Raw genomic sequence first — 9,979 nt, forward strand, 5'->3', positions numbered from 1 at the left:
TGATGACCCACTGAAGCCAGACTAATACCACACTCTCACCTTGTTTCCCTGGTTGGATGTGCTCAGATTTAATTGATTTGGGGGAATTTCTAGTCAAAGATCAGCAAGATGCCCTTTACTCTTTCAGGCCATGGATTATTCATAGCTTCTTTTAAGAAACTTTTTTTTTTTAATGGAAAGCTTTTAAGCACGCACAGAAGTACAGAAACTAGAATAATTACCTTTCCCCTCCACGTGCCCATTACACACCTTCAATAATTATGGACTCATGGATAGTCTTGTTCATCCCTGCCTGATTCCCCCTTTTCTGTACAGGTTCTTTTTGTAAGTCAGAAAGTGAAGAGTTCAGAAAGTCAAGGGAAAGACTTGGGACAGGAGGATTCTGTGGCAAAGGCCCTCTTTTTTCTTCCAAGGCATTCCCCTCTTGGTTCCTTGGCCTCAGTGGGTGACATCCCGCTTGAACCAGTTCAAAGCGTGAGTAGCACTGGTTCCCTGTCTTAGGAGGAGACACCCAGAGGAGGTTCCTTCACTGACAAGCTCCTTGGAAGTATCTAGCTACTGCTTCTGTCCCAGAGAGGTGACGACTGACAGGTGTGTCCAGTGGCAGTTTGCCCCATTGCACGAGGGGCCTCCTTTAGGCTCTGACAAAGCCCTTCCAGCAGGCAGAAATTCCCATTCTTGGCCAGATTCAAACTTCACAGCATGTGTCCTGCTCTTATAGGAGTCTCCTAGAAATGGAGTCATTCAAGCCTTGAGGTCCCTTGCTTTCTACCAATGCACTATCGTGAAGCTGATGGCCAAGGAACACCTCCGCCCCCATCTTCAGGGAGAGTAGTGTTCAGGGTCCCTGGGCTAGTCTGTGCTGGAAGTGATAACTCTTTATGGATAAAAATCACATGCTCCCCTTTCTGCTCTTTTCCATGTAGCCCAGGGCCATGAAATCCACACTTGGTGCAGGGCATGGTCACTCAGCGTTCTTCGTCCCTGCTGCTGCTGCTGTTAATAACAGCAATAATAAAAAGTGCTACCACTTACCCCATACCTTGTTGCATACCAGGTGCTGGGCTAGGTGCCTTACATATATTAACTTGTTTAATCCTCACAATGACCCTATGAAACGGATACAAGTATGACCCAATTTACAGCTGATCTGCAAGACTGGGAGGGACGAAGGACCAGAGGGGACAATGCAAGGGAAGACTCTGGCCCGTGGGCCCCAGAGTTGGATGTTCTCCATGCCCATGACCCACAGCTGATCAGGTGTCTGGAGCCTGGGACCCCATTTAAAGTGAGATTTCACACCATCACATCTCTGCCCGGTGTGCCAAGATCTGCCACCTGCTATAATAGTGTAATGATGTGCAATATATAATTAATACAGTCTCAGGGATGTTGTGACAATATGAATATAATCATCTTGTATGTGCCCAGGCTCAATGGCCTGAGGCTGCATGAGGTGAGGCAGCTGGAGGTCAGTTTGGTTTAGCAGATATTGTTTGTTAAAGGATTCCCCTGTGCCAGGTCTAAGGCCTAAAATGAGTAAGACACCTGCATACCCTCCAGTGGTCGGGAATGACTCACAAAGTATGGTGGAGACATATAGGCTTTCATGTCAGTTTTTTCATGTACTTATACAACAGATATTTATTTTGCTCCTACTGAGTGCAGAGTATGGGGACAGGCCTTGGAGAGACACAATAATAACACAAAGAGCCCACCTTAAGTGCCCCCTTCTATCACTCACTGTCTCCAATATAATTGTGAGTAGTCTAAAAGAGTGTCTAAAAGCAAGGGCAGGGGTGGAGGGGAGGAGAGAAAAGTGTTGTTTTGATCAGTCATGTACTATTAACAATTATAACAATGAAATCCAGGAAAACAGTAAAACTTAGAGCCTCTAGGGAACAAGAAAAATATTAAGTATAAATTTACAAAGACACCTATCAGAATGGCTAAAATGAAAGTGTCTGACAAGATCAAATGTTGATGGAAATATAGAGCAACTGAACTCTCAAACTTTAGGGGTAATGTAAGTTAGTAAAACCCTGTTGGAAAATAGGCAGTATCTACTAAAGTTGAACACATGCATAACCTATGACCCAGCAATTCCACTCCTGGGTATGTACATGACAGAAACAAGAGCTCATGTATACCAAGGTATGTGCAAGAATATTTCTAAGTGCACTGTTCAAAATAGCCCCAAACTGGAATCAACCCAAAGGTCTATCCATAGTAGAATGGATAGAATGGAAATATATATATATATATATATATATATATATATATATATATATATATATATATATATATATAAAAGTTGGGGTAAAGTCATACAGTAGAATACTACTGCACAACAATGAATACAAATGAAAATACTGCTACACTCAATGTGGATATATCGCACAGACATGATGTTGAGAAAAAGAAGTCAGTACAGGGCTTCCCTGGTGGCGCAGTGGTTAAGAGTCCGCCTGCCGATGCAGGGGACACGGGTTCGTGCCCCAGTTCGGGAAGATCCTACATGCCGTGGAGCGGCTGGGCCCGTGAGCCATGGCCGCTGAGCCTGCGCGTCCGGAGCCTGTGCTCTGCAACGGGAGAGGCCACAACAGTGAGAGGTCTGCGTACCGCAAAAAAAAAAAAAAAGCCAGTACACACACAAAAGTGTTGACTGGGTGATTCTATTCATACAAAAAGTACAGAAATAAGCAAAATTGATCTATGGCATTGAAAGTCGGCATGGTTACCTTTGATTTGGGTGTTGGTTTCCTGAGTACGTTCAGTTTGTGTCCAGAATTGCTTTAGAGATATGGAGATAAACCAAGGCCACCCAAATGAGAACAAACATAGGCTGTTCATTCTGAGCTTGTAAGAGCAGCCACTGTCCTTTGCATTTGGCCGGGAGGGTATCAAAGGCAGGCAGGGACTGGGAAAACACTGTGGTGAATAAAAGAAAGGGAAGGCTTCAGATGTGCTGTGATTGGAGGTTATTTGCCTGGGACACTGGATGCTGGCTAACTAGAAGAGGGGCACCTTATGTGATTGGTTGGGGAACATATTTGGCTTTCTCTGGTTGGTCCCGAGATGGAAGAGAGGGAAGAGGTGGTTGGGGGATTGGGAAGAAGCTGGCACACATTAACCAAGACCTGATCATTCTGGATGACTGCTGCAGAGGCTGTGGTTTGGCTTTCCAGGCTGGTTACTGCAGAGAGTTTTATTGTCATATATGGTCTGGCCACTGTCCTTTTGTATATTCAGTCTCTCAGAGGGAAGGATATGGGCTCTGAGAGGGGTCTCCATCCCATGCCGGAATGGGATGGGAGTGGGCACATGCATGCTTCATCCAGCTCCCTATCCCTCCCTGGGGTCAGTGGTGCTGCCTGTAAGGATAAGGCCAATGGCTAGAGGGCTCTGCTGCAAGTCATGGCTTAGCTACTGCACACACTAAAGTTTTTTTCTTTAAGGCCTGGCTTAAAGCCCAGCTCCTTTTGGAAGCTTTTTTGAATAGATCCCTCCCACTTATTAGCCTTCCTAAATTCTCATGGCTTACCTCAAATTCTTCAGAGTAAATTCTCACCTTCCTGCCTGCATTTAAAAAACTTACACTGGGGCCTTCCCTGGTGGCGCAGTGGTTAAGAATCCACCTGCCAATGCAGGGGGCATGGGTTTGAGCCCTAGTCCGGGAAGATCCCACATGCTGGGGAGCAACTAAGCCCATGTGCCACAACTACTGAGCCTGTGCTCTAGAGCCCGCAAGCTACAACTACGGAAGCCCACACGCCACAGCTACTGAAGCCTGTGCGCCGAGCCTGTGCTCCGCAACGAGAAGCCACTGCAACGAGAAGCCCACGCACTGCAACAAAGAGTAGTCCCCACTCGCCGCAACTAGAGAAAGGCTGCGTGCAGCAAAGAAGACTCAACACAGCCAAAAATAATAAAAAAAAACCACACAAACAACTTACACTGAATATCTTCCTTCTACTTACTCAATGCTGTTTCTATAAAAACAGCAATATAAGAAAAATACCCCCTCAACCCCACAGCTTTTTATTGAAGTAAAATATACATGCTGAAAAGGGTACTTCAAAGACAGCAGGGATGTGGGGGAACAGGGTGGGCAGCAGCCAGAAAGGTGGAGGTGGGGAGAGAAAATGGGAACGGTGAGAAAGATGAAGAAGGGAAGCAGCCCTGGGTTCTAGTCCTGGGTCCACAGCCAGCTCCTGGCGTCCCTTTCCTTCCTGGACCCATAAACCATGAGGCTGGACCAGGTGATGTCAAATCCTTCCTCCTCCAGAGCTCAGTCCCATCAGCCCTTGAGTGTCCTTGGCACGGACTGGCTGTACCAGCTTCCTCCCCTCCTCTGTCCTTCCCCATCCCCAAGTGCCACTGCCATACTGTCTGAATCGTTGATTTCCTAGCAGTCAGATGCTGTCTCCTATTTGATCAGTTTGCTTGTATTTAACATAAGAAGAAAAATCCTTTCATTATCACATGCAGCTGGAAATCAGCTTCTTGCAGGAGGCCTGTCCAAAGGAATCGGGAAAGAGAGAAACTGGTAACTGCTGAAAGAATTGCTTTTTTCACTACTTGCTATCAGGACGATGTCCTTAGAATTGTGAGCCCATGGACTCACGTTTCCAGTAATTCTGCTATTATTACTTCTAGAACTTAAGATCCTTTAACGTTTCTTTTATTCAGCCCACAGTTCTGAGGATCTACCCTGGCCAGATATCTGCTTGAAGTGAGGCTCCTGCAGTGAATGTAAAAGAACTTTCAATCTGGGGGGCTTGTGCAGGACCCCTCCCCCTTTTTCCTCCCACCTTCACTTTCAGGAGTCTCTACTCAGGGACAAGCTCCTCAGTTCCCCACATGTCACCTTCTGTCCTGGCTCAGTGGACTCCTTCCTTCCCACCCAGTGCAGGGGGTCAGTCTCCCCTCAGAATTTTCACCTTCCTTATAATCTAGTCTCTTTAAATCATCTTTTAATTACACAGGTAATACACGAATATGTGCTTGCTGTAAAGAGTTAAAATTCCACCAGGAGTTCCCGGGTGGTCAAGTGGTTAGGATCCCAGGCTTTCACTGCCATGGCCTGGGTTCAGTCCCTGGTTAGGGAACTGAGATCCCACAAGCTGCAGTGAGGCCAAAAAAAAAAAAATAATAATAATAATAATAAGAAGTAAATTTTAAAAAAGAATAAATAAAATACCACAACTAGAGATTATCATACTAAGTGAACTAAGTCAGAAGGAGAACAAATACCATATGATATCACTTACATGTTGAATCTAAAATAGGGCACAAATGAACCTATATATGAAACAGACTCAAGAGAATAGACTTGTGGTTGCCAACGGGGAGGGCAGGTGGCAGAGGGGTGGACTGCGAGTTTGGGGTTAGTAGATGCAAACTATTACATATAGAATGGATAAACAACACGGTCCTACTGTATAGCACAGGGAACTATATTCAATATCCTGGGATAAACCATAATGGAAAAGAATATAAAAAAGAATGTATGTATAACTGAGTCACTTTGCTGTACAGCAGAAATGAACACAACATTGTAAATCAAGTATATTTCAATAAAAAAGTGAAATTAAAAAAAAAATCCAAACTATACAGAGTTATATAGTCCAGAGTGTCTCAAACTTCAGTAGAGATACAAATCCTCTTGGGGATCTTGTTAAAAGCAGGTGCTGACTCATTGAGTCACTGCATTTTTAAATTTTTTTTTTTTTTTTTTTTTTTGCGGTACGCGGGCCTCTCACTGTTGTGGCCTCTCCCGTTGCGGAGCACAGGCTCCGGACGCGCAGGCTCAGCGGCCATGGCTCACGGGCCCAGCCGCTCCGCGGCATGTGGGATCTTCCCGGACCGGGGCACGAACCCATGTCCCCTGCATCAGCAGGTGGACTCTCAACCACTGCGCCACCATGGAAGCCCTAGTCACTGCATTTTTAAGGAGACTTTTTTGACTAAAGAGATAGAGCAACAATTGATAATGTCCTTTAATCCCTTGCAATCCTGTTTCCTTTTTAGAGGGGTTGATAAATATCATTCCTTGCCTCTCTCTATGTACTTCTGTGCCATTTGATAGCCCTGACTTAATCCCATCCTTGGCCTGGGGCTGGGGGTGCTCTCTGAGGTCCATTTCATAGCAGTGGGGTGCAGGGCCTTCTCTACAGCTCCCTGTATTGCTCCACAAACTATTGTTGCCAAGCTTAATGGGTCTTTGTTGAATTGAATTTAGTTCATGCAACAATCCAAACAATTTGGTCATTGTTTCAGTTGGTTGAGGACCCTCTAGTTCTGGATTTTTCCCCACCATGTGCAGGATGAGCCATCAAATCACTAATGAAATGGAGAACAGGGCAAAGCCAGAGCCCCACACAATTCTACTCAAGATCATTGGTCAACTGATCTCATCAGTTGACCTCATCATTAACTGATTAATCAGCATTCTACTTTCCCTGCAGTCATCCAACAGTTAAGAGTATATATAACACAGCCGCTATGGAGGTGTATCCATTAACTAATGCTGCATGAGAAATTATTCCAAAACTTAATAGCTTAAAACAACACATTTAGTATCTCAGTTTCTGTGGGTTAAGATTTCAGGTGCAGGTTTGCTGCGTCCTCTGGCTCAGGGTCTCTCACAAGGCTGCAATCAAGTTGTTGGCCAGGGCTGCAGTTTGGGGAGAATTCACTTCCAAGCTCATTCACATAGTACTTGCAGGATTTAGTTCTTGATTTTTTTTTTTTTAATTTATTTGGCCTTGCCAGGTCTTAGTTGCGGCACGTGGGATCTTCATTGCCGCATGCGGGATCTTTAGTGCAGCATGCGGGCTCTTCGTTGTGGCATGTGGGATCTAGTTCCCTGACCAGGGATTGGACCTGGGCCCCCTGCATTGGGAGTGCAGAGTCTTAACCACTGCACAACCAGGGAAGTCCCAGTTCCTCAATGAATTGTTGCTCTGCGGGCTGCACTTCCTTGTTGGCTGTTGGCCAGAGGCTGCCTTCAGTCCCTTGCCACATGGGTTGCTCCATAGGGCAGCACACAACATGGTAGCTTCTTTCATTAGAGAAAGCAAGAAAAAATTTAAATCTCTAAAAATTGAATCAAAATGGAAAAAAAATGGACTCAATTCTGTATTGAGTTATTGGCTGAATTACACAGAAGGAAATTATTTCAAATGACTTTAAAGCACAATTTGATTTTTCATCCCTAGTGCAACACATCCTAAGGACAAAAAGAACTGCAGAAAAATCTTAAACAGTGTATAATAATCACATCATTGGTAATATTGATATTTTTATTCTGAAACTATTATCTATATACTTAATGATAAAGCAAATAAGTAGTGAATGTTGTGAAGTCCTTAGATTTTCAGGTTAAGATAAAAGAAGCGAAGTAAAAACTGTAACCTTAAAAATGAATGGAAATTAGTATAAATCCATGATACATTTTTCTCTTTAAAAATTTATTTTCTGGGCTTCCCTGGTGGTGCAATTGTTAAGAATCCGCCTGCCAATGCAGGGGACACGGGTTCGAGGCCCGGTCTGGGAAGATCCCATATGCCGTGGAGCAACTAAGCCCGCGTGCCACAACTACTGAGCCTGTGCTCTAGACCCTGCGAGCCACAACTCCTGAAGCCCGCGCACCTAGAGCCTGTGCTCCGCAACTAGAGAAGCCACTGCAATGAGAAGCCCACACACTGCGATGAAGAGTAGACCCCGCTTGCCGCAACTAGAGAAAGTCCGCGTGCAGCAACGAAGACCCAGCGCAGCCAAAAGTAAGTACGTAAGTAAATAAATAAATTAATTAATTAAAAAAGAAAAAAGACACTATACACAGTAAAGAAAGAAAAGCTACACACGCTTCAAGTGTTGTTTTGATGTTGGGATTTGTCTAGGCAGTCTCAGGTAATGATGTTTTTTTTTTTTTTTTGTGGTACGCGGGCCTCTCACCGCTGTGGCCTCTCCCGTTGCGGAGAACAGGCTCCGTACGCGCAGGCTCAGCAGCCGTGGCTCACGGGCCCAGTCGCTCCACGGCATGTGGGATCCTCCCGGACCGGGGCACGAACCCGTGTCCCCTGCATCGGCAGGCGGACTCCCAACCACTGTGCCACCAGGGAAGTCCTGATGATGATTCTTGATTCTTCAGGATGATCTATTGCAGCTCACAGACCTGGATGGAAGTTTCCTCAGGTCAAGGAGAACCGTTTTTTTTTGGTTGGGGGAGGCAGAAACGTAGGCAATGCTGGGCACTGAGATTTAGAAGGGTAGCTATACGTTTTTTTGGTTTTTGTAGGATCCTTCTGGGGTGGCTTCCTTCAGGAGACGGAACTTCCAGAGTTAGGAAATAGGGTTTCCAGAGTTAATCCTACAGTGAGGGGAGCTATTAAAAATTTTTTTATTTATTTATTTATTTATTTATATTTATTTTTGGCTGTGTTGGGTCTTCGTTCCTGCGCGCGGGCTTTCTCTAGTTGTGCTGAGAGGGGGCTACTCTTCGTTGCAGTGCGCGGGCTTCTCAGTGCGGTGGCTTCTCTTGTTGCGGAGCACGGGCTCTAGGTGTGTGGGTTTAACTAGTTGTGGCTTGCGGGCTCTAGAGCGCAGGCTCAGTAGTTGTGGCGCACAGGCTGAGTTGCTCCGTGACATGTGGCATCTTCCCAGACCAGGCATCGAACCTGTGTGCCCTGCATTGGCAGGTGGATTCCTAACCACTGTGCCACCAGGGAAGTCCCAGGGAGCTAGTTTTGAGTGAGCATGGCAATTCTATTCAATAAGCAAGAGAGAAGCTCATATTTCTTGTTCAGCCTGCTACTAGCAGTCATTACAGGAAAGATGAAGAACATAAGGGGCATTACAGTCTCTCAGGGGAGGCACTTATGAAATAATTTGCTAGCAAGATAAACCCACAATCCCGTTCAACTTGACAGAATGAGGGAGTGCCTTGGGAGTACAGAGCCATGGATCATTCCAGGCATGGACAACCTATGGGAGAAGAGACACTTGGATGGACCTTTGGTCAGTATCTCAGGGCTGGAGGTGACCATGTTCTCACCCCCAAAAAGAAGGTGATAAAATGATTTAAAAAACAAAAAAACCCAATGATTTAAAAAACAAAAAACCAATCAAGACAAAATCCCCAACAACCCAGGCCCCGAGGCGGCCACCAAATCCTTCTGTGTCCTCCACTGCACCACAAAGAAAGGGGGTCCAGACTCTCCTTCCAAGAGCCAACCCTACTTCCCGGCTCCCACACCCCCCTCCTTCACCACAGGGGGGTGGCAAAGGATTTATAACCCACCTCTTTCTTCCAGTTGCCATGGAGACCAACCCCAGTCCTTTCATTAGTTTTGATACTGGGAACATCTCTCTAACACAGGAGGAATGAAGGGGGCTTAGCCTAAACACGCCAGTGGCAGTGCTGGGGAAGGGGGTGGCGGTCAAACAGAGCGCGGAGGACTGGTGGCCTTGACGGCAGCAGTGGAATCAGGTCGAGGGACAAAGGCTAAATTCAGCCGCGGTTCAAGCCCCTCTGTTTGCCAACGACTGGCGACCAGACCCTGCGGCACACCGCTCGGCTGGAGAAGGGCGCAAGCCGGGAGACGACGGGACGCAGCAGCAGGGCGGGGCTCGGGGGCGCGAGGCAGCTCCCGGGAGAGTTCTGGGGCCTGGAGCGCCTACCTGTGCACCCCGGTGGAAGGGGGCGCGGACCCCTCCACCAACGCGTCCATTGGGCGGCGCCGCCATCACTCTCCGCTCAGCAACACCGCCTTCTCCTCTGCCCAGCCCGGATCCCCTCCCTTGCCGTCCTCCGCCCCGCCCCGAGCCTTTCACTGGACGGAGGCGCGGTCGATCCGCCTCGAATCAGGCATCCGATTGGACACGAGGCCTTCGGGCCGCCCCTAGCTTGCTTGGATTGGCTTGCTGCGCGTTGGCGCAACGGAAGAGGCGGCCTGCCGAGGGTGTTCTTCTG

The 9,979-nt window shown here is 46.9% G+C and overlaps 1 long non-coding RNA gene across 1 annotated transcript; it reads right to left on the reverse strand.

The window, feature by feature from the left end:
* Positions 1-2,287: 2,287 nt before the first annotated feature.
* Positions 2,288-9,795, reverse strand: LOC309816624. The gene is made up of 3 exons (XR_014296048.1): positions 9,688-9,795; positions 2,742-2,931; positions 2,288-2,614 (listed from the first exon to the last, which is right to left on the reverse strand). It is a non-coding gene; the product is annotated as an uncharacterized lncRNA (long non-coding RNA).
* Between the last annotated feature and the right edge of the window lie 184 nt (positions 9,796-9,979).

The sequence above is a fragment of the Mesoplodon mirus genome, assembly GCF_964341445.2.
Source record: "Mesoplodon mirus genome assembly, chromosome: 15".
Classification (NCBI taxonomy): domain Eukaryota; kingdom Metazoa; phylum Chordata; class Mammalia; order Artiodactyla; family Ziphiidae; genus Mesoplodon; species Mesoplodon mirus.